Source organism: Procambarus clarkii, chromosome 48 (genome assembly GCF_040958095.1).
Source record: "Procambarus clarkii isolate CNS0578487 chromosome 48, FALCON_Pclarkii_2.0, whole genome shotgun sequence".
NCBI classification, from domain to species: Eukaryota; Metazoa; Arthropoda; class Malacostraca; order Decapoda; family Cambaridae; genus Procambarus; species Procambarus clarkii.
The window spans coordinates 27,712,545-27,738,466 of NC_091197.1; positions in this window are offsets into that span (position 1 = coordinate 27,712,545).

Genomic DNA, 25,922 nt, shown 5'->3' on the forward strand with positions numbered 1-25,922 from the left:
TGCTCGGATGCTGGATCCGGGTTCGTAACACTGTGTACCTGCACACCTGTATATCTTACACCTGTGTACCTGCACACCTGTATATCTTACACCTGTGTACCTGCACACCTGTATATCTTACACCTGTGTACCTGCACACCTGTATATCTTACACCTGTGTACCTGCACACCTGTATATCTTACACCTGTGTACCTGCACACCTGTATATCTTACACCTGTGTACCAGTACACCTGTATATCTTACACCTGTGTACCTGCACACCTGTATATCTTACACCTGTGTACCTGCACACCTGTATATCTTACACCTGTGTACCTGCACACCTGTATATCTTACACCTGTGTACCAGCACACCTGTATATCTTACACCTGTGTACCTGCACACCTGTATATCTTACACCTGTGTACCAGTACACCTGTATATCTTACACATGTGCACCTGCACACCTGTATATTTTACACCTGTGTACCTGCACACCTGTATATCTTACACCTGTGTACCTGTACACCTGTATATTTTACACCTGTGTACCTGCACACCTGTATATCTTACACCTGTGTACCTGCACACCTGTATATCTTACACCTGTGTACCTGCACACCTGTATATCTTACACCTGTGTACCTGTATATCTTACACCTGTGTACCTGCACACCTGTATATCATACACCTGTGTACCTGCACACCTGTATATCATACACCTGTGTACCTGTATATCTTACACCTGTGTACCTGCACACCTGTATATCTTACACCTGTGTACCTGCACACCTGTATATCTTACACCTGTGTACCTGCACACCTGTATATCTTACATCTGTGTACCTGCACACCTGTATATCTTACACCTGTGTACCTGCACACCTGTATATCTTACACCTGTGTACCTGCACACCTGTATATCTTACACCTGTGTACCTGCACACCTGTATATCTTACACCTGTGTACCTGTACAGCTGTATATCTTACACATGTGTGCCTGCACACCTGTACATCTTACACCTGTGTACCTGCACACCTGTATATCTTACACATGAGTATCTATACAATTTAAAACGTTTAACTGATGGTGTGAAAAAGGTGTATGAGTGGGGTAGGAGGCCTGGCCAGAGACCGGGCCGCGGGGACATTGAGCCCCGAGATCAACACAGCAGCTAAGCGCAAGGTGGGTCGTGAGGTCGCGGCTCAGAGGGGGCTTAGCCCCCCAGACAAGCACCTGGTGTGGGTGGCCGGCTGTTCACCGCTCGGGGGGTCGAGGGCCACATCACAAACATTCGAATCCCGGCAAACGAGCTTCACGGTCCTTAACGATGCAGGGAAGTACGTGATTGGCTCCGTCAATGGCCAATCAGGGCAGCCTGAGCACTGGGGAATGGTCGCAAAGTTGCTGTAAAATTCTTGACCAAACAGTTGGGTGTTATTGTTACTAGTAACGCAGGTACGTTGTTGAGGTCCGGAGCATTACACGTTATCCGCTCACCTCAGCCAGTGACCTCAGCCACCTCAACCAGTGACCTCAGTCAGTGGCCTCAGACACCTCACCCAGTGACCTCAACCAGTGACCTCAGTCAGACACCTCAGCCAGTGACCTCAGCCAGACACCTCAGCCAGTGACCTCAGCCAGTGACCTCAGTCAGTGACCTCAGCCAGACACCTCAGCCAGTGACCTCAGCCAGTGACCTCAGACACCTCAACCAGTGACCTCAGTCAGTGGCCTCAACCAGTGACCTCAGCCAGTAACCTCAACCAGTGACCTCAGTCAGACACCTTAGCCAGTAACCTCAGTCAGTGACCTCAGTCAGACACCTCAGCCAGTAACCTCAACCAGTGGCCTCAACCAGTGACCTCAGTCAGACACCTCAGCCAGTAACCTCAACCAGTGACCTCAGTCAGACACCTCAGCCAGTAACCTCAGCCAGTGACCTCAGTCAGACACCTCATCCAGTAACCTCAACCAGTGACCTCAGTCAGACACCTCAGCCAGTGACCTCAGTCAGTGACCTCAGTCAGACACCTCAGTCAGTGACCTCAGTCTGACACCTCAGTCAGTGACCTTGTCAGACACCTCAGCCAGTGACCTCAGTCAGTGACCTCAGTCAGACACCTCAGCCAGTGACCTCAGTCAGACACACCAGCCAGTGACCTCAGTTAGTGACCTCAGTCAGACACCTCAGCCAGTGACCTCAACCAGTGACCTCAGTCAGACACCTCAGTCAGACACCTCAGCCAGTGACCTCAGCCAGTGACCTCAGTCAGACACCTCAGCTAGTGAACTCAGCCATTGACCTCAGACAGTGACTTCAGCCACACACCTCAGCTAGTGAACTCAGGCAGTGACTTCAGCCAGTAACGTCAGCCAGTGACCTCAGGCAGTAACCTCAGCCAGTGACCTCAGCCAGTAACGTCAGCCAGTGACCTCAGACAGTAACCTCAGCTAGAGACCTTAGCCAGAGACCTCAGCTAGAGACCTTAGCCAGTGACCTCAGCTAGAGACCTTAGCCAGTGACCTCAGCTAGAAACCTCAGCCAGTGACCTCAGCCAGACACCTCAGCCAGAGACCTCAGTCAGTAACCTCAGCCAGTGACCTCAACCAGTGACCTCAGTCAGTGACCTCAGTCAGTGACCTCAGTCAGACACCTCAGTCAGTGACCTCAGTCAGACACCTCAGTCAGTGACCTTGTCAGACACCTCAGCCAGTGACCTCAGTCAGACACCTCAGCCAGTGACCTCAGCCAGTGACCTCAGTCAGACACCTCAGCCAGTGACCTCAGTCAGACACCTCAGCCAGTGACCTCAACCAGTGACCTCAGTCAGACACCTAAGCCAGTGACCTCAGTCAGACACCTCAGCCAGTGACCTCAGTCAGACACCTCAGCCAGACACCTCAGCTAATGAACTCAGCCATTGGCCTCAGACAGTGACTTCAGCCACACACCTCAGCTAGTGAACTCAGGCAGTAACCTCAGCCAGTAACGTCAGCCAGTGACCTCAGGCAGTAACGTCAGCCAGTGACCTCGGCCAGTAACGTCAGCCAGTGACCTCAGGCAGTAACCTCAGCTAGAGACCTTAGCCAGTGACCTCAGCTAGAGACCTCATCTAAAGACCTTAGCCAGTGACCTCAGCTAGAAACCTCAGCCAGTGACCTCAGCCAGACACCTCAGCCAGTAACCTCAGGCAGTAACCTCAGCCAGACACCTCAGCCAGAGACCTCAGTCAGTAACCTCAGCTAGAGACCTCAACCAGTGACCTCAGCTAGAGACCTCAGCCAGTGACATCAACTAAAGACCTCAGCTAGAGACCTCAACCAGTGACCTCAGCTAGAGACCTCGCCAGTGACCTCAGCTAGAGACCTCAACCAGTGACCTCAGCCAGACACCTCAGCTAGAGACCTCGACAGTGACCTCAGCCAGAGACCTCGCTAGTGACCTCAGCTAGAGACCTCAGCCAGTGACCTCAAGTAGAGACCTCGCCAGTGACCTCAGCTAGAGACCTCAGCAAGTGACCTCAGCTGGAGACCTCGCCAGTGACCTCAGCTAGAGACCTCAACCAGTGACCTCAGCTAGAGACCTCGCCAGTGACCTCAGGTAGAGACCTCGCTAGTGATCTCAGCTAGTGACCTCAGTCAGTGACCTCAACTAGAGACATCGCCAGTGACCTCAGCTAGAGATCTCAGCCAGTAACCTCAACTAGAGACCTCAGCTAGAGACCTCAGCCAGAGACTCCCACAGCACGCTGGGCCGCCCCCTTCATCATAACTATCTCCTGAAACTTTTCTCTATCATGTGGTTAACATCTTCAACAATTGTTATATATTACCTCTTGCATAACAATATCTATTATCCCGATAAATATAAGCATCACATAACTCAATTGTTAAAGTTATGCCTGAAGCGCTGTGAGTAATTACTGATCTATATTGCAAGACTATAGTGACTACTGGTCCTGGAGCAGGAAGGTCCTCCTCGCCATCCTCCACAAGACTATAGTGACTACTGGTCCTGGAGCAGGAAGGTCCTCCTCGCCATCCTCCACAAGACTATAGTGACTACTGGTCCTGGAGCAGGAAGGTCCTCCTCGCCATCCTCCACAAGACTATAGTGACTACTGGTCCTGGAGCAGGAAGGTCTTCCTCGCCATCCTCCACAAGACTATATAGTCAACTGTGGCCACCATAGCCATAGTGGGGGACGCGCTCCCTGAGGTGTGTAGCCGCCGCTTGAAACAATGCTCAACCCCTATTGTTCCATCGTCTACAAATATACAAGCATCGTCTTGAACTCTTTAACATCAACACTCGCGGGACTCTAGAGCAGAACTCTGGCGCACTCGTGACAATTACAGTTTGAGTGTATATATATAGTTAACTGTACAGCAACCCATCCTCCTGTTTATTTAGAACCAATTGTGACCTTCGTCAACAGTCAGAATTCGTACGTTCTTAGCTTTTAGATAGTAGTATACTAACTACTAAGGGATTATTTTAATAGAAATGACGCAATAATACAAACATAAATCTTCCTAAGGCTAATATAGTACACATATGTACTATATTAGCCCTCAGATATCGTGCATTAGTCCTAGGAAGGTTAGGTTAAGGTAGGTTAGTTTGTCAAAGCAACACAAGTCAAAAATAGTTTTCCGGTTTGTCCAACTCAATAGTTCTGATTTCTACTTTCTAATTTGGTTGTAGGTATGGAGCCGGTGGCTGAGCGGACAGAACACTGAACGCGTAATCCTGTGGTCCCGGGTTCGATTCCGGGCGCCGGCGAGAAACAATAGGCAGGGTTTCTTTCACCCTGATGCCCATGTTACCTAGCAGTAAATAGGTACCTGGGAATTAATCAGCTGTCATGGGCTGTTTCCTGGGAGGGGGGTGGAGGCCAGGTCGAGGACCGGGCCGCGGGGACACTAGGCCCCGTAATCACCTGAAGATATGTTGGTATATATATATATATATATATATATATATATATATATATATATATATATATATATATATATATATATATATTGTGACGATAATCTCCTTCAAGAGATTGAGCCTGCTCTTCCCTCCAAAAGACGTCGATATCAACATCTATATAAAACAAGTATGGAAGAAAAATCCAACAACGACAACACCAGCAAGATTTGCCAGAGCGCAAAACGTATGCAGCCAGGAACACCTGCTCCACCTCAAACCGCCAAACTACCTGTCTTGTCGCCGGCTCCTCGCTGATTGGCCGCCGGTCCAGCTGCTACTGCACTCCACCCACCATACTACTTGATGTCTGGGGCCGCCACGACCTCAGTCTTCAGAATATTCAGTGCTTTCATACGGTTAACACGTCTTCTTGGTAGACTAAGCTGTGGCTTACATGTACTAAGAGAGGTGATAGCTTAAAGCCAATATTCCTGCACCTCTCATTTTATTGTATATTGCACAGCTTGTTATTACTCACTTGTCTTAACGTAACTTTTCATTTTGTCATTTGATTATTCTTATTATTTTGATTGATTGATTTTATTATACGAATTTGTATGTCCATTTTATTCATGTTTTGCTTTCTTTAACGTAATTAAAATTCCATTGTTAAAATTTACTTGTGTTTTGTGTGTCTTCTCCTTACCTTACCACAGACGAAGTTCCAGATTTTCTATTTTTTTTTATTCTATGTGACGAGGCCATACCCCTAGCTTTGAACAGCCGAACACCAACGCGTTACCGTCACAATATATATATATATATATATATATATATATATATATATATATATATATATATATATATATATATATATATATATATATATATGCGAACAAGCCTGAATGGTCCCCAGGACATATGCAACTGAAAACTCACACCCCAGAAGTGACTCGAACCCATACTCCCAGAAGCAACGCAACTGGTTTTTGTGTTCCTCACGTGTGCCCCAAAGAATGAGGTGATTTGGTAAAATGCTATGCCCAAGATAACTATCCGAGTGCCGGCGGTGGGGTGGTTCATATAGCCTCGGCTATCACCTCATTATGTCCGGTCGTGATGGTCAAGTGGATTAAGGCGTCTTGTACATACCAGTTGCGTTGCTTCTGGGAGTATGGGTTCGAGTCACTTCTGGGGTGTGAGTTTTCAGTTATATATATATATATATATATATATATATATATATATATATATATATATATATATATATATATATATACAATATATATATATATATATATATATATATATATATATATATATATATATATATATGCGAACAAGCCTGAATGGTCCCCAGGACAATATGCAACTGAAAACTCACACCCCAGATATATATATATAGTTATATATATATATATAGTTATATATATATATATATATATATATATATATATATATATATATATATATATATATATATATATATATATATTTATATATGTCGTACCTAGTAGCCAGAACTCACTTTTTGGCCTACTATTCAAGGCCCGATTTGCCTAATAAGCCAAGTTTTCCTGAATTAATATATTTTTTCTAATTTTTTTCTTATGAAATGATAAAGCTACCCATTTCATTATGTATGAGGTAATTGTTTTTTTATTGGAGTTAAAATTAACGTAGATATATGACCGAACCTAACCAACCCTACCTAACCTAACCTAAAAAGGTTTGGTTAGGTAGCCGAAAAAGTTAGGTTAGGTTAGGTTAGGTAGGTTAGGTAGTTGAAAAACAATTAATTCATGAAAACTTGGCTTATTAGGCAAATCGGGCCTTGCATAGTAGGCTGAGAAGTACGTTCTGGCTACTAGGTACGACATATATATATATATATATATATATATATATATATATATATATATATATATATATATATATATATATATATATATATATATATATATATATATATATTGTATATTTTGGTAGCAGTCTTTCCTGTAGACATATATTATTGAAAAATCAGTTCTCCAATATTCATTTTTATTTCTAGTCTGACGCGACTCTTGAACGCGTTTCGTAATAACTTATTACATTTTCAGACTTTAGTTTACACACACACAGGAGGATATAGTTACAGGTTTCAAGCAGTTAATCTTTAGTGTTAGTTTCCACTTTCTCTTTGCGGGGCCCTTGTCCAGTTTAATATGATGGCTCCTGAGCCCTCAGCATCCGTCACACTAAAGGTGTCAAAAGCCTTAATAATGTCAAACCAGTTTTCATAATTTGCATCTCAAACAATTGCTCAAAACATTTCTATGGAATTAAATTAGATGTTGAGGTAAAAACTCCCATTCGTAAATCTTGGCTGTAAATCAATCACCAAATTATTTTCCTAAATGTGAATTTGAGTTCAAGTTAATGATTGCTGCAGCTTAACCACAATTATTTTCTTTCAGTAGTGTTATGATCGACCTCTAATGCCAGTCTTTCCGGCATCAAGAGTCATTTTCACCCACCCAGAGAGATGTCAGACGGCCCAAGCTGTAAGCTGAGGTAACTAAGTAATTATTAAAACAAGGCACCAAGCCGGGGAGGCTATGTAGCACCACAAAGGTGCGGGATATTCACAGGACGCTAAATATCATTAACGATGTTAGTATGAGAACAAAAGCGAATTGCACGAGCGATATCAAAGGTATCGATTCACCAAATATGGTATCGAGAGACAAGTGACCGCGAGGGACGGTCGGGAAGCAAGACACACGCTCGTCCCGGAAGTCCGGACATTCAACAAGGATATGCACGACGGTAAGAGGGACAATGCAGTTTGGACAAGGAGCAGGGCGGCGCTCCATTAAGTGTCCGTGAGTTAAGGTGTATGGCCAATATGCAACCTCGCCAGAGCCGTTTCCCATCGCCGATTATTGTGGTAGAAGGACGGCCACAGAGACACACTACTCTTAAGCGTACGCAGTTTGTTACCAGTAACAGAAGACCTACAACCCTGCCAAGGGGCAAGGATTGAGTAATGGATAACTGGGTAAAAAGTGGGAATAAGGAATACCTTTACGGGAGATGGGACAAGGGCGGACAGCTTCCTCAGCGGCAGCGTCCACACGCTGTTTTATATGTGTGGAAGCCTGCCAGTAGGGCACCAACCACTGTGTACAGGAATACATATTATGACATCAGTGAGTGACGGGATCAGTGAGTGATGGGATCAGTGAGTGACGGGATCAGTGAGTGACGGGATCAGTGAGTGATGGTGAGTAACGGGATCAGTGAGTGATGGTGAGTGACGGGATCAGTGAGTGATGGGATCAGTGAGTGATGGTGAGTGACGGGATCAGTGAGTGACGGGATCAGTGAGTGATGGTGAGTGACGGGATCAGTGAGTGATGGTGAGTGACGGGATCAGTGAGTGATGGTGAGTGACGGGAACAGTGAGTGATGGTGAGTGACGGGATCAGTGAGTGATGGTGAGTAACGGGATCAGTGAGTGATGGTGAGTGACGGGATCAGTGAGTGATGGGATCAGTGAGTGATGGTGAGTGACGGGATCAGTGAGTGATGGTGAGTGACGGGATCAGTGAGTGATGGTGAGTGACGGGATCAGTGAGTGATGGTGAGTGACGGGATCAGTGAGTGATGGTGAGTAACGGGATCAGTGAGTGATGGTGAGTGACGGGATCAGTGAGTGATGGGATCAGTGAGTGATGGTGAGTGACGGGATCAGTGAGTGATGGTGAGTGACGGGATCAGTGAGTGATGGTGAGTGACGGGATCAGTGAGTGATGGTGAGTGACGGGATCAGTGAGTGATGGTGAGTGACGGGATCAGTGAGTGATGGGATCAGTGAGTGATGGTGAGTGACGGGATCAGTGAGTGATGGTGAGTGACGGGAACAGTGAGTGATGGTGAGTGACGGGATCAGTGAGTGATGGTGAGTAACGGGATCAGTGAGTGATGGTGAGTGACGGGATCAGTGAGTGATGGGATCAGTGAGTGATGGTGAGTGACGGGATCAGTGAGTGATGGTGAGTGACGGGATCAGTGAGTGATGGTGAGTGACGGGATCAGTGAGTGATGGTGAGTGACGGGATCAGTGAGTGATGGTGAGTAACGGGATCAGTGAGTGATGGTGAGTGACGGGATCAGTGAGTGATGGGATCAGTGAGTGACGGGATCAGTGAGTGATGTGATCAGTGAGTGATGGTGAGTGACGGGATCAGTGAGTGATGGTGAGTGACGGGATCAGTGAGTGATGGTGAGTGACGGGATCAGTGAGTGATGGTGAGTGACGGGATCAGTGAGTGATGGGATCAGTGAGTGATGGTGAGTGACGGGATCAGTGAGTGATGGTGAGTGACGGGATCAGTGAGTGATGGTGAGTGACGGGATCAGTGAGTGATGGGATCAGTGAGTGATGGTGAGTGACGGGATCAGTGAGTGATGGTGAGTGACGGGATCAGTGAGTGACGGGATCAGTGAGTGATGGTGAGTGACGGGATCAGTGAGTGATGGGATCAGTGAGTGATGGTGAGTGACGGGATCAGTGAGTGATGGGATCAGTGAGTGATGGTGAGTGACGGGATCAGTGAGTGATGGTGAGTGACGGGATCAGTGAGTGATGGTGAGTGACGGGATCAGTGAGTGATGGTGAGTGACGCGATCAGTGAGTGATGGGATCAGTGAGAGATGGTGAGTGACGGGATCAGTGAGTGATGGTGAGTGACGGGATCAGTGAGTGATGGTGAGTGACGGGATCAGTGAGTGACGGGATCAGTGAGTGATGGTGAGTGACGGGATCAGTGAGTGATGGGATCAGTGAGTGATGGTGAGTGACGGGATCAGTGAGTGATGGGATCAGTGAGTGATGGTGAATGACGGGATCAGTGAGTGACGGGATCAGTGAGTGACGGGATCAGTGAGTAATGGTGAGTGACGGGATCAGTGAGTGACGGGATCAGTGAGAGATGGTGAGTGACGGGATCAGTGAGTGACGGGATCAGTGAGTGACGGGATCAGTGAGTAATGGTGAGTGACAGGATCAGTGAGTAATGGTGAGTGACGGGATCAGTGAGTAATGGGCTGTGGTGAGTGACGGGATCAGTGAGTAATGGGCTGTGATGAGTGACGGGATCAGTGAGTAATGGGCTGTGGTGAGTGACGGGATCAGTGAGTAATGGGCTGTGGTGAGTGACGGGATCAGTGAGTGATGGTGAGTGACACGGGGAGACTGGTGAGAGAGTGAGAGAGAGAATATTCAATATATAAAATATTGCAGGCAGAGTAGTGGTCCACTTGGCAAGTCTGGCCTCCAGCTCTCACTCTGGGATATGACCCAACACTGTGAATATTGCCTCCCCCCAGGGGCAGGCTCCCCCAGGGGCAGGCTCCCCCAGGGGTAGGCTCCCCCAGGGGCAGGCTCCGTCTAGGTAGGCTCCCCCAGGGACAGCAGGTTCCCCTAGGGGCAGGCTCCCCCAGGGGAAGGCTCCCCTAGGATCCCCTAGAGGATTTCTCTGGCGATGGTTTGGTTGTGTCTCTTCCCACAACCAAACCATCGCCAGAGAAATCCTAGTAAACAACACAGAAATCATCGATAGATACAGCGATAGCAGGCGGCTTGACGTTTGCGAGGCACTACACATCAAGAAGTCAACACCAGCAATCAACAGCCAATTATTGCTCAACTATATTCTACCCACCTCAAGACTCCGCTCCAATATAGAAGCATCAAGAAATATGGACCAATAGGCTTTCTACAAACACTTCTATTCAATACCCATTGTTTCTGTTCTGTCTTGTGTTGATACTTTTAATACCCTATTAATATCCCCTCCTGTTCTGTCTTGTGTTAATGCCACATCACCCTTCCCACCTCACTCAAATGTAGATATAATATCAGAGAGACGTAAGTTCTAATCAGTTGTGTATTTGTGAAGTCTTTGAAAATGTAATAAGTTTTACGAAACGCGCCCGTGTCGCGTCAGACTAGAAATAAAAATGAATTTTGGAGAAGTGATTTTTGATTTACCTCCAACAGTGAAGCGTAATGTACGAAAGATTGAGAAAATTCGTGTTAGAATTATTAATCTTACTTTTTCGGTCATATTTAATAATATATATATATATATATATATATATATATATATATATATATATATATATTCTGGTGATATACCTGAGGTCATCAGGCCTCTCTTTTTTGGTGCCTCCCTCTGTGCTCTCAAAAAGAAGGACGAAGGAATCAGGCCAATCGCTGTTGGCAACACTCTCCGACGCCTGATTGCCAAGGCTGCTACGAGGGTTGTCAGCCAGCAAGCGGCTGAATTGCTGAAACCAATCCAGCTAGGATTTGGAATCCCCCAAGGCTGTGAAGCGGCTGCCCATGCAGCACGAGCATACATCACAAACATTTCTGATGAAAAGGCCCTGCTCAAACTGGACTTTAAGAATGCCTTCAACATGGTCAGAAGAGATGCAGTACTTTGTGCCGTACATCGCCATTTCTGGCCCCTCTACCCGTTCATACTATCGTGCTACAGTGGTGAGTCAAAACTGCACTTTGGTGAACATGAAATCAGATCATGTGAAGGTGTTCAGCAAGGTGATTCTCTTGCTCAACTTCTTTTCTGCTTAGTCTTGAAATAAATCACCGAAAGCTTGTCCAGCGAGTTCAACATCTGGTTTTTGGATGATGGCACTATAGCTGGCACCGTAGACCACCTCTTGGCAGATATCAGGAAAATAAAGGAGCAAGAAGTAAGCCTGGGTCTTGTCCTGAACCCTTCCAAGTGTGAAGTAGTCTCTTCCAACCCAGACATCGTAGCTAGAATAAGGTCTGCCTTGCCTGGAGCCCATGTCATTAGGGCCGAGAACAGCACTCTCCTTGGAGCCCCCCTCGGGTCTAACGCCATTGAGGAGATCCTTGACAAGAAAATCGCAGACCTTAGGAGGATGGAAGACAAAATAGGTGACATCGATGCCCATGATGCTTTTTATCTCCTCACCAAATGCCTATCCCTTTCGAGGCTAACCTACTTTCTGAGGTGCGCCCCATCTTACGACAGCCGAAAGCTTGAAGAGTATGACCTCTTACTGAAGACCATGCTGGAAAAAGTTGTTAACCTCTCCCTCAACGAATGCCAGTGGAAACAAGCCACTCTTCCTGTTAGGCTCGGTGGCTTGGGTGTCCGCACCGCCACCCAAATTGCTGTCCCAGCCTTCCTGTCTTTCTCCTCAGCATCAGATGACCTGGTTAAGGAAATTCTACCTGACACCCTGAGTGATGTAGCGGGGATATAGGACCCCGGCTACACGGAATGCGACACGAAATGGGGTGCCATGGCAGACCCAGCACTCAGACCAGCCATGCCGAAAGCCAAGAAACAATCCAGTTGGGACAGCCCCATTGTAGACAAAGAAGCCACAGATTTGCTGGAGGCAGCAACAACCCCCAGTGATCGTGCACGCCTCACAGCTGTGCGGGCTCCCCATGCAGGGGACTTCCTTTTGGCAGTCCCCATGTCTGCGACAGGCACACGTCTTGATCCGCAGGAGCTCCGTATTTCAGTCGTTCTCCGCCTTGCTGCCCCTATCCAAACTGTTCACAGGTGTATTTGCGGCGAGGCAGATGCTGACGAATATGGATTGCATGGCCTGCACTGTGGAAAATCGGGGGGTTGGCACACTAGACACGACGAAGTCAATGACATCATTAAAAGAAGCCTTGCCTCTGCTCAGTGTCTAGAGGAGAGAGAACCCCGCAACCTATTGAACCGTGACTCTGTTAGCTTTGCCGGCCGACCAGATGGAGTCACACTGCGTCCGTGGAAGGGCGGCAGACAGTTGGCATGGGGCTATACTTGCGTATTCACCCTGGCAACCACATACATCAACCTCTCTGCCGGCACAGCAGGAACCGCAGCGACACACAGAGAAAGACAAAAGTCAGTCAAGTACAGGCAATTAGATCATCGGTACAACTTCGTTCCAATAGGGTCTGAGACCCTAGGCCCATGGGGAGAGAGTGCAAGAAGGTTTCTTAAGGATCTTGGTTCCAAGCTCATTGACACCACAAGAGACCCTAGAGCGGCATGTTTTCTCTTTCAGCGCCTCAGTGTCGTGATCCAGAGGGGGAATGCCCGCAGCATCCTCGGTTTCTGCCCGGCGTCGGAGGAGTTTGAGGAAATTTACAGCCTCTAGGAAGCGAACTTTTTCTTGTGTCCTCTTAAAGTTCATTTTTTGTATAAAATCAGATATGTAACTGTATAACCTTGCATAATAAAGTGTACACCATAATAAAAAAATGGGGGTGGTAGGACAAGCGAACACTCTTTCGTATTCAGAGTTAAATGGCAAGTTTTTCCCTGAATGCTCTGTGTTCCCTTCTCTGAGGCTGTGGGTCCCTATAATTGCACCAGAGGTGGTACCCCCAATATATATATATATACATACATATATATATATATATATATATATATATATATATATATATATATATATATATATATATATATATATATATATGTATATATATATATATTATATATATATACATATTATATATATTATATATATATATATATATATATATATATATATATATATATATATATATATATATATATATATATATATATATATATATATATATATTCACGAGATATGAAGTGGCAGAGGGAAGGAAGGGAGAGAGAGAGGAAGAGAGAATGGGAACAGAGCCGTGATCAGCCAGGAACGCCAGCCCATCCCAGCAGCCATGGCAGTAATTCGTGGTAAGCGAAGCGTCAACTCAATCTCAGAATGTAATGGGTCGCTACAACTGTGGTTAAGAAGAGCGAGGGAACCTGTCGGTGGCAAGGATAACACAATGTTATTGGCCAGGCTCACGTTACACACACACACACACAAACGTGGTGGACTACCAATGTTTTGTAACTACCAATTTGTAGTGATGGACTACCAGAAAGTACCAAATTGTAGCGGTGGACCACCAGAAAGTACCAATATGTAGTGATGGACCACCAGAAAGTACCAATATGTAGTGTCAGACCACCAGAAAGTAACAATATGTAGTGATGGACCACCAGAAAGTACCAATATGTAGTGATGGACCACCAGAAAGTACCAATATGTAGTGATGGACCACCAGAAAGTAACAATATGTAGTGATGGACCACCAGAAAGTACCAATATGTAGTGTCAGACCACCAGAAAGTAACAATATGTAGTGATGGACCAGCAGAAAGTACCAATATGTAGTGTCAGACCACCAGAAAGTAACTATATGTAGTGATGGACCACCAGAAAGTATCAATATGTAGTGATGGACCACCAGAAAGTACCAATATGTAGTGATGGACCACCAGAAAGTACCAATATGTTGTGACGGACCATAAATAATTTGCAGGGTTTTGAAATTAGCAGACCGTTGCAGGGGTCTGCTAATCGGGGTCAAGATCTGGGGTACGATCTTGGGCTTTCCGAAGAGTTTATTCCCGCCGTTTACCCGCGCATTGTCTTGTTTTACTCGAAAACAATGAAGAGAATTAATATGGGTTACGGAGATGATGATAGAAGGAGGGAAGGGAATTGTCAAGGGGGAAAAGCGCCAAGCCATTACGACTATATAGCACTGGGAAGCGGTCAGGAAAAGGATTTGGGATGGGACGGAGGGAAGGAATGGTAGAAGAGAAAATGGTTACAGTGATGGAAATAGTAAGTAGTGAAGATGTAACATCATCTACGTTATGTGTAGTGAAAGCGTGTTGAACAGTCTCGGGCCTCTGATGTTGATAGTTCTCTCTTGAACACTGTGAGGGGTCGGCCAGTTATGTCCCATATGTGTAGTGGAAGCGTGTTGAACAGTCTCGGGCCTCTGATGTTGATAGTTCTCTCTTGAACACTGTGAGGGGTCGGCCAGTTATGTCCCTTATGTGTAGTGGAAGCGTGTTGAACAGTCTCGGGCCTCTGATGTTGATAGTTCTCTCTTGAACACTGTGAGGGGTCGGCCAGTTATGTCTCTTATGTGTAGTGGAAGCGTGTTGAACAGTCTCGGGCCTCTGATGTTGATAGTTCTCTCTTGAACACTGTGAGGGGTCGGTCAGTTATGTCCCTTATGTGTAGTGGAAGTGTGTTGAACAGTCTCGGGCCTCTGATGTTGATAGTTCTCTCTTGAACACTGTGAGGGGTCGGCCAGTTATGTCCCTTATGTGTAGTGGAAGTGTGTTGAACAGTCTCGGGCCTCTGATGTTGATAGTTCTCTCTTGAACACTGTGAGGGGTCGGCCAGTTATGTACCTTATGTGTAGTGGAAGTGTGTTGAACAGTCTCGGGTCTCTGATGTTGATAGTTCTCTCTTGAACACTGTGAGGGGTCGGCCAGCTATGTACCTTATGTGTAGTGTGAGGGAATGTAGATTCCCTCAGCTAGTTTTCCTAGTTTTCTAGATTAGGCTAGTCGCTCTAGGGACTCTAGTCAAGAAGTTTTCAAACTGACATACACTTGTGGGGTGTTGGATGAAAGCACTTGCTATGGACTATCATTTGAGGCTAGCCAGAAGTCTGTGATTACTCTGTAGAGGGAGTTACAGAGTTTTTCCTGTTTCTGTGAAAATAGGATGGGAGTTGAGAGCGTGTGGTGTGAGAGGATACTTGACTCTCAAACCGTTAGAGGTGGTGGGGACAGAGGGGTGAACGTTGCCCCCCCCCCACCATGTGAGACATTGCGCCACTGTCTTTAGGCCTCCCCCTCCTTGTGACGTCACGGGACGCCTGAGGGTGAGGGGCGCCTGTGATTGGTTTAGGCATCTCTTCCTCTAGCTGAGTTTTGGCGCGAACAGCTGTGATTTGTAGCGGCACCTTGGGTTGTGCCGACTTTGTGCTGATTGATCAAGACAAGGTAGGGGGGGGGGGTCAGATATGGGCATTTTGAGTTCCCCTAGCCCGCCAAATCTTCAGTTTGAGCTGGGCGGCAAGCTGAGGAAGAAGTGATTGGGTGGAGGTGGCAGCCTGCCACCTCCACCAACGTTAATCGCTGTGTCATCCCTTGTTACTCATCGTGGATGGCAGTCCTGCCATCCTGGGTTGTGTCAAGGCCCAATTTACGTGAAATTGGGGCCGATGAGACAAACTAAGAGACAGTTGCAGTGTTAACCCATGAGGCAGCTGGTCTCATGGTGTGGCAGATTGATCCCTCATCCCTCGGGTCTGAGTATCCTGTCGAGTGTTAATGGACAATGGACAATTGGTGGAATAAGGGCAGTGTAAGTGAGATGTTATTACAGGCCCCTGTTGGACTTGGTATTCCACCATGTTGGGTCCGCCATGTGGTGACGCCGCCGGCCATTGTCACCCGAGTGTACGAGCGAGCATGCTGGTTTGATGGGAGTGTAGGTGATCTCCCATCCACGTGTGTATGCCGGTGGGCGCCAGCCAGCCAGTCGGAGGCAAGCGCCATGTGCGAGCCACCCGCGCCGCCCACCTTGGCCAGCCGCCCGGGGGGGCCACCCTCCAGGCCACCCCGGCCAAACCCCCACCCCATCCCGCGCGCCAGCTCAACCCGGGTGGGGTGCTGTGACGTCACGCACTACCCGTGGCCACCCCCTTAGGGCCACGAGGTGGCCACATGTTTTGGCAACTTTCCCTGGACATTCTAGGGCCACACCTAAGACGACGCACGAGGAGCGAGCTAGGTGTTTACAGCCAGAGAGGTAGTGACCAGGAAAATGATTGTTGAGGATTTGAAGAAACGTGAGTACAATAATCATTGTGTAATAGTGTCTCAGGTAAAAAGCTGTGTTGTCCCATAGCCCTGCCAGGCTAGGGAAGCAGCTGAGAGACAGCTGTCAGTGGCACGTCCAGGTGACTGGTAGGGAGTACCTGGAGATGGATGTTGTACACGATACCACACAAGTAGTTATATATATATATTTATATAAGTGTGTAGACTGATGTTACGAATCTTACTAGGATTCTAACTATACTCTTGATTCTCATATTACTTTATTGTCTTGTTCTATAATTAATTAATATAGCATCCAGTTGTATGATATAAGATTTTGTATGTTATATATTATAGCATGCTGTAGTGTGCCTGAGTTTCATTATATTTTATGAGGCTTTTGTGTTAGATTTCTCATGTAGTTTCTCCGTGTGGACGGTTGACCATATTTGGATATGGCCAGTGTGGGAACATTGTTGTCAATCGAGTGTTTATAGTTTTACCTTGATTAATTCCCATATTTGGTTGCCGTATTATTGTATGGAATGTTGTACCAGTGTTTACTACTCTTTAGATTAATAATGTTTTGAATATTAGTACTACATTTTGTTATTAGAATTTCCACAATGTTTATGTGGATGTTTAGTTGATTTTTTGGTAGACGCTTGGCCTGCGGACCAAAGTGTGTCGGCTGTTGTCGAGAGGAGTCGTGTTTTAAGTTAAGTCGTTGGTCACTGTTATTTTAGCCCATATAAATGTTAATTATCTGGTTAGATGATTTGTGTATAACTATTGATTAATCCATGTGCTGGTGTTAGTGCTAATGTCTCAATAAGGAGGTTATTCTATGATTTTGCATGCTGAAGAATATTTCTGGCTATTATTTATACATTTAATTGTTGTTACATTTGTCCCCCTTAGCATAAATATATTGTTCTCCATTTTATGCAGTGATGTATCTATACCTCTAGACATCTGTTGGCAAGGCCGATTTATTATCATTTCTATACACTGCGGGGAGAAGAACCTTATTTAGTCTCAAGGGTGGTAACAAATGAGAGCCTGTGTCCGGGAGATTAAACCTTAATTCCCTGTAATGTTTGTACAATTAACAGTGCTAATTATTAATAGCAATTGCCTTCCTAGGTACTCTGTGATTATCTAGTGACACCTAATCAAGCCTGTGAAATTATCTGTTCAATCTGAGCTGCTGTGAAACGTTCTCAACGCTTCACGATTTGAGGTAAGTGTTCAGCTTGTGCCAGGGGCCAAGCATAATTTTTAGTGTTGTTTCAAGTGTAAGTTGTGATTATTGAGCCAACCATGGAGGATCAGGTTGCTGCGCTAGTGGATCAGCCCAATTTTGGTAAAATTAAAGATTTAAAGAAGTCTGGTTTGTTATTGCTGGCTGATAAATTGAACCTAGCAATTTCCAGTAAAATGTTGAAAGCTGAAGTGTTAAGAGTGATTGTCACACACTTGGTGGAGGAGGAGAAACTTGAAGAAGAGTGTTTGGGAGAGTTAGAAGAAGAGTCAAGTGACAAGGTGGCAATCTTAAAGTTGGAGTAGGAGACTCAATTAGAAATGGCTAGGCTGGCAGCAGACAAGCAGAGGTTGGAGTTGCAGAACCAGACAAAACACCTTGAGTTGGAGGCTAAGTTAAGACTAGCAGAGCAACAAACTAAACAATTAGAAATTCAGCAGAGTATGGCTGAAAATAATAACAGGTTAGAACAGCAGAGGATTGCGGCAGGTTTGGGTAACACTAGAAATAATCCAGAGAGTACAAATAGTTCTTCTAAGTACAGTTATCTTGAGGTTATCTTGAGATGATTTCGGGGCTTTAGTGTCCCCGCGGCCCGGTCCTCGACCAGGCCTCCACCCCCAGGAAGCAGACTGTGACAGCTGGCTAACACCCAGGTACCTATTTTACTGCTAGGTAACAGGGGCATAGGGTGAAAGAAACGCTGCCCATTGTTTCTCGCCGGCGCCTGGGATCGAACCCAGGACCACAGGATCACAAGTCCAGTGTGCTGTCCGCTCGGCCGACCGGCTCCAGTAAACATGTAGAATTACCTAAGTTTAACGAAGAAGATCCAGAAATATTTATCTTGCATTTTAAGAAACTAGCAGTCAGCATGAACTGGCCTGTCGATCAATGGGTTAGCATATAACAAGGACAATTTAAGGGTAAAGCTCAAGAGGTATTTGCATCTTTGCCGGCTGAGAATTCTTTCGATTTTAAATTTGTTCAGCAAAGTATTTTGAATGCTTACCAGCAGATCCCAGAGGCACATAGAATAAAATTCAGAAGTTTAAAAAGAGCACATGACCAGACTATTTCTGACTTTGTACGAGTAAAATTAAATCACTTTGACAGATGGATTAAAGCACTTAATATTACAGAGTTTGAGACTTTAAGAGACCTCATAGTAACTGAGGAAGTAGTGGGATGTCTACCAGAGAAATTAGCTTTATTTATGGCTGAAAATAAACAAACCACTGATCTTATAAAACTAGCTAAGCTAGCTGATGAGGAGCATGAACTACTTACTAAAGTGCCTTTTAGAGCACCAATTAATCATTTTAATGCTAAAACTAATCATTATGCTCATAAAAATCATGTTTTCCAGACTCGACCAGCCACTTCACCTTCTCCCCTTAACCCTTCTCCTGTAAAGCCTAAATCTGAGACACAACAGACAGGGTTGTCACCTCAAGTAATGTAGTGATTAAGCCTGCAGTGGGTTCGGCTGTTCCGACCACTGGCAGATATTGCACACATTGCAGGAGAAGAGGTCATGTGGTAAATTCATGTTATGCTTTGCACCCAGAGTTGAGACCAACTGGTCTAATTTTGAGTAGGGGTTTGCAAACCATTAATGCCAATGTTGCTCCAGTCATGCCCAAGTGGATGACTAATTTTGATCCATACCTACATTCGGGAACCCTACTATGTACTAGTGGAACCTGGAAACCAGTCCAGTTGTTAAGGGACACTGGTGCTTCCCAGTCTTTAATTTCTCGCCGTGTTCTTACTGATGTTAGCACTGGAGAGGTAGTGTTATTGCAGGGACTTGGAGGTCATATCCAGCGTGTACCATTAATTAAGGTTAACCTGAATTCTTCTATTACACCAGGTTGGTGCACTGTAGCAGTCAGTGAGCAGTTGCCCATTCCTGGGATTGATATCATTGTAGGTAATGATTTTAACAAGTGTCAGTTTAGTGGGACCGATTGTCCTGTTATGTATACTAAACCTGATGCAGTACTACTGGCTCAACCAGATGTGGATGATGGTGTCATTTATCCAGCCTGTGTTGTGACCAGATCCATGGGTAAGCAGAATGTGGTAAGTCCTGTTACTACCAAGGTGGATGTTCTCGAGGCCAGGACCCCTTCAGACAGGGAGGTGGAGGTTGACCTTGAAGACACATTTTTAGCTCACATGGATGTCGAGAGTGAGGCCGGTGCCAAAGCCCTAATTTATTCTGACCCAGATGGTCTGGAAGATGTGGCCCAGGTACCAATTCCTTGCCCGCTCGCTCCAGTTGTAGAGTTCCAGACCTTGTGTAAGTTACAGAGTACTGATCCCAGTCTTGCTGAGTGTTATGCAGAAGCAGCCGACTCCATTGATACTTTGGAGGAGACCATCAGGAACTCCCTCATCAGATGACTGTGAGTCTAACACCCAGCTCGTTGTGCCAACAGAGTATAGGGAGCAGGTATTGCAAGCTGCTCATGATGACCTGATGGGAGGCCATCAAGGCATTACCAGTATGTATCATAAGATCTGTAAACTTTTTTATTGGCCAAAACTTAAAAAAGATGTTGTCAGATATTGCCACAATTGTGTTGTGTGTCAAACTGTTGGTAAGCCTAATCAGACTGTGCCACGAGCACCATTATACCCTATTGTAGTGCCAGAGGAGCCTTTTACTCATGTCGTACTGGATTGTGTCGGACCTTTACCCCGTACCAAATCCGGAAATATGTATATATTTACAATTTTATGTATGATCACCAGGTTCCCTGAAGCGTATGCTTTACGTAACATTAGAGCTTCTACCATTATAAGGCAGTTGGAACGATTTTTCTCACTATTTGGTATGCCCCGTATAATTCAAACTGATAATGGGAGTAATTTTTGTTCCACCACCTTTAACCAATTTTGTAATACTTTTGGTGTAAAGCACAATTTTTCCAGTCCTTACCATCCTCAGAGTCAAGGGGAAATCGAGCGGTTCCACCAAACTCTCAAGCAAATGTTGAAGGCAACTGGGGAAGATTCACCCAGGCATTGGGATGATAATCTGCCATTTGTTTTATTTGCCGCAAGAGATGGATTGCACAGTGCACTAGGCTGTTCTCCATTCGAGCTTGTTTTCGGACATCAGGTGAGAGGACCTTTAAAGATGTTATATGAGAAATTGTTAGGAGATGTTACAGCCAGGCAGAGTGAGCGTTATCTGACGGATGTCAAGAGCAAGCTGTCCAGAACGAGGGAGTTGGCCTTACGACATCTAAGTGAACAACAACAGGTAATGAAGCAGAAACATGACCAGAGGTTCAAGGCCAAACTCAGAGTTTTTGAGCCAGGAGATTTGGTATTGGTCTTGAAGCCTCGTATGGGTACGTCTATGTCTTAATAAATTTGCAGGACCGTATCAAGTATTGAAACGTCTTGGGGAAGTTACTTACAAGGTTTGCCATCCCAAGCAGAAACGACAGACCATGAGTGTACATGTAAACCGGTTGAAGGCTTATTGTGGGCCTAGTGTTGTGGCTTGTTGTGTTGCTGAGGAGGTAATTCCTGAAGAGTCGAGTGTTGCTGAGGAAGATAGTAATATTTGTTTGTCTAATTCCAGTAGTTCCGGGGAAGAATTGTTAAGTCATTTGCAGGACGAGGAGAGAGCAGAGTTCCAGGACCTTTTGGAGGTGTCTTCTAGCTTGTTTGGGGAGGTCCCCACTCAGACTTCTCTCATTACTCACGATATCACCCTGACAAATGTGACTCCAATTCGGCTACACCCTTCTCGAGTGACACCCGAGAAACGTCGTATCATCCAGGAGGAGGTTGATTATCTTCTTCGACATGGGTTCATTAGACCCAGTCAGAGTTCCTGGAGTTCACCATGTCTATTAGTACCAAAACCAGAAGATAAGTGGAGACTAGTAGTGGATTATAGAAAACTCAACCAGGTAACTGTAGTTGATGTGTATCCTTTACCATTATTGGAGGACTGTGTTGATACTATAGGTCATGCCAACTTTGTATCTAAATTGGACTTATCTAAGGGATATCATCAGATACATCTTACAGATTTTGCAAGGGAAGTGACAGCATTTATCACTCCTGATGGAGCTTACGAGTTTAATGTCATGCCTTTTGGATTAAGGAATGCTCCAGCCACTTTTCAGAAATTAATGAATTCTTTGTTGAAGGATGTGCCAGACTGTAGAGCATATTTGGATGACATTGTGATTGTCAGTAAGAATTGGGTAGATCATATGTCTAGTTTAAAGAAATTGTTTAATGTGTTACAACATGCTAATTTGACTGTCAATATGAAGAAATGTAGTTGGGCTAAAGGAAGTATAGTGTATTTAGGACATGAGGTCGGACAAGGAAGGATAGTCCCATTGCAAGACAAGATCCAGGCAATTGTGGAGTACCCAGTCCTATCAAATAAGAAGTCTGTGCAAAGATTTATTGGACTGTGTGCGTATTATAGGAGGTATTGTAAATACTTTTCCATTGTTGCTGCACCCATAACAAATCTTTTAAGGAAACAGGTAAAATTTAAGTGGACGCAGGAGTGTCAGAACTCTTTTCAGAAGTTGAAAGGAATTCTCTCTACTTCACCTGTGTTAGCTAGTCCACAGTATGATAAACCTTTTATTCTTCACATAGACGCTTCCGATGTAGGAGCAGGTGCTGTTTTGTTCCAAGTAGGACCAGATGAGTTAGAACATCCTGTTTATTATTTCTCACGTAAGTTTGACAGGACACAAATTAATTACTCTGTAGTTGAGAAAGAAGCACTTTGTTTAATACTGGCAGTGAAGAAATTTGAGATATATTTGTCAGGAAATCAAGTGGTAGTATATACAGATCATAATCCATTGACATTTATCAACTCTATGAAGTGTAAAAACCAGAGAATACTTAGATGGTCATTGATTCTGCAAGAATTCAATATTGTAATTCGTCATATTCCTGGGAGGCAAAATGTTATTGCTGACGCCTTATCCAGAGGATTTCCTGTTGCAGTGCCATAATATGTAGTGTTCTTTATTCATAAGATGTATGTAAATTTTGTATTTTTTTTTACTGTGTGAAATTTCATTGCTTTGTACTTTGATTTTAGTTGAAGTATTTTCATGTTGTATTTTCATGTTATATTTCATGCAGTCAAAAAAATGAAATCAACCTTCAGTTAATTTCATTTTTTTTCTTAGGGGACGGGAGGGATGTTACGAATCTTACTAGGATTCTAACATTACTCTTGATTCTTATTACTTTATTATCTTGTTCTATAATTAATTAATATAGCATCCAGTTGTATGATATAAGGTTTTGTATGATATATATTATAGCATGCTGTAGTGTGCCTGAGTTGCATTATATTGTATGAGGCTTTTGTGTTAGATTTCTCATGTAGTTTCTCCGTGTGGACGGTTGACCATATTTGGATATGGCCAGTGTGGGAACATTGTTGTCAATCGAGTGTTTATAGTTTTACCTTGATTAATTCCCATATTTGGTTGCCGTATTATTGTATGGAATGTTGTACCAGTGTTTACTACTCTTTAGATTAATAATGTTTTGAATATAGTACTTCATTTTGTTATTAGAATTTCCACAATGTTTATGTGGATGTTTAGTTGATTTTTTGGTAGACGCTTGGCCTGCGGACCAAAGTGTGTCGGCTGTTGTCGAGAGGAGTCGTGTTTTAAGTTAAGTCGTTGGTCACTGTTATTTTAGCCCATATAAATGTTAATTATCTGGTTAGATGATTTGTGTATAACTATTGATTAATCAATGTGCTGGTGTTAGTGCTAATGTCTCAATAAGAAGGTTATTCTATGATTTTGCATGCTGAAGAATATTTCTGGCTATTATTTATACATTTAATTGTTATGTTTGTCCCCCTTAGCATAAATATATTGTTCTCCATTTTATGCAGTGATGTATCTATACCCCTAGACATTTGTTGGCAAGGCCGATTTATTATCATTTTTATACACTGCGGGGAGAAGAACTTTATTTAGTCTCAAGGGTGGTAACAACTGACTCGGATATGTAACCGGTCAGTGTAGAGATTAACCATATAATTGATCCAGTTGTCGATTCTATATAATCGGTCAGACTGGATTAATGCTATAGAGTACTGAATGTTAATTATATCATGGCAGAGGTAGGCAGGCCAGTGTTGCAGGGATGTCAGTGGATACCTTGAGGTCTGTGTAGTTAGGGATACATTTATCTGGTGATATAATTTTCATTGATTATGTGAATGCCATTTCTATGTGTTCATTTGCATGTTTTTATGTACTGTGTTGTGTGGTGAGTCAGTAGATGAGATTGCTGACTGATTGCCTAATGATGTCATTAGCATCTGGGTTATGCTGACGGTATCATTATGCTGTGGGTTCGTGCAGTGTTGTTATCAGGTATACAATATTACTGCCCTAGGAACTGTGTTGACGCTTTAAGGGGCCTCTTTGATTATTCAGGGAAATTCACAGTACTTAATGAGAGCAAGCAATTGATTTGTTAATTGCCTAATTAAGAGAATTAGTGCCAGCTGTCCGCGCAGCGACGGTGCTTTATATTAACGTAAATTGTCTTGCTGAAGTAGTCCTTTGCAACGGTCGCAAGATAAGGGGGGGGGGGCAATAATATTGGTATACTCTAGTTGTTGCACAACCGTGTGTCATTACTGTGTGGGCACAGTAATTAACGTGTTGCTGTAGCCGCAACCGTATGTGGGCAGTGCATTTATGTTGTTATGCATGCCATTGTAGTGTGACCTATGTAACACTAGGGTTACTTTGTTTCTTTAAGTTGTGTTGAGGACTTAAGGATTCAGTGAGTTAATTAGATAGGGGTAATTAACTGGAAAAGGGGTGCACACTTATTGTTGAGTGAGTGAGGGTTGTTATAGGAGAACAGTGTTGAGCTTGAGTGAGATACGTCTCGGGAGCAATTAATTGTCCGTGTGACAACTAATTGACCACTCTAGCTAATTATGTAATTAGCCTTCTCATTATGAATTCACGTAGTGGGAGAGGATCTGTCAGTATTTGTGTTAACGTAATTTGCTCGGGACTAATTACCTTTCTGGGGTATAGCAATTAGTGGCTCGTGATAATTAGTGGAGTAATTAACGTCTGGAGTCTTGAGGACTCAGATGACTAGGTAAAGCGAGGTCATGGAGCTAGCATAAATCGTTATATTATAGAATCCCACCTTGCCTGACTTTGGTTACTGTTTACAGTGCAACTTCTTGTAGGGAGTTGCAAAGAGTGTTCACATTGGTTGTGATAGGGGGAGTCACTGCTGGACTACCCGCCTAGTTACGGGGGTCACTCCTGTTTGGAAGGAGGACCCTTAAGCTTGTGATTAGAGTACTCTCTATGTCGATGATCTTACCCTTTGTTGTCAGGTGATGATTCGCCTCTCCTTCAACGCCGGCTTCAACTTGCAATTGATGCCGTGTCGTCTTGGGCCACTGATCATGGCTTCAAGTTCTCTACTTCTAAGACTTGTGCCATGACATTTACGCGGAAACGGGTTGTTCTTCGTCCCTCTTTGTCACTTTATGGTCATCCCCTTGAATACAAAGATTCCGCGAAGCTTTTGGGGTTATTCCTTGACACTCGTTTGTCTTGGTCTCCCCATATCTCTTACCTCCGTGTTGAGTGCTCTAAGGCCCTTACCCTCCTTCGGGTCTTGTCCCATACTTCTTGGGGGGCAGATAGGCGCACTCTCCTTGCTTTACATTCCTCTCTCGTCCTGTCTAAGCTCGATTATGGTTGCCCTGCTTACTCGTCTGCTTCTCCTTCTACTCTTCGCCGTCTTGATGCTTTGCACCATACTGGGTTGCGCCTCAGTTCTGGTGCCTTTCGTTCGACTCCCGTCCTTAGCTTGTATGTTGACACTGGCTTCCTGTCTCTCCAGGACCGCCGTGATCGCTACTGTCTTCGCTATCTTGCGCGGTCCTTGCAACATCCTTCCTCTCGCCTCTGTCGTGCTTTAACTTTTACCCCTCCTGCGGTT